Raw genomic sequence first — 424 nt, forward strand, 5'->3', positions numbered from 1 at the left:
CACACACACACACACACACACACACACACACACACACACACACACACGAATTTATCTCACACTGCACACTAAGTGCGCATTTAAGTGTGTAGCAATGTGTTGTGGCTGTTAGATTTATAGTGCAGGTCTCAGTAAGAAGATGACATTTTTATCGATTCAAGGGGATAAAAAAAGCAGCTCTGTTAGGAGGTCTAGGAGAAGAACACTCCAGCTCAGAGAATGAGGATGAGTTGGGAATGTGCCCAGAATGTCCCACGTCCAAAGAGCAGTGGGAGACTGGCACCTGTCATAGCCTGGGCACAGGAGAACCGGAAGACCATCAGGGGACCAAGACAGAATGGCTTCCCTTGTGTATGGTGACATGAGACCAGACTGGCCCCACCCAGGCTGGGCGGAAGGCAGCCACTTTGACCTTTTACCGGAG

This window comes from Psammomys obesus, unplaced genomic scaffold (genome assembly GCF_907164565.1).
Source record: "Psammomys obesus unplaced genomic scaffold, mPsaObe1.curated_primary_1811, whole genome shotgun sequence".
NCBI classification, from domain to species: domain Eukaryota; kingdom Metazoa; phylum Chordata; class Mammalia; order Rodentia; family Muridae; genus Psammomys; species Psammomys obesus.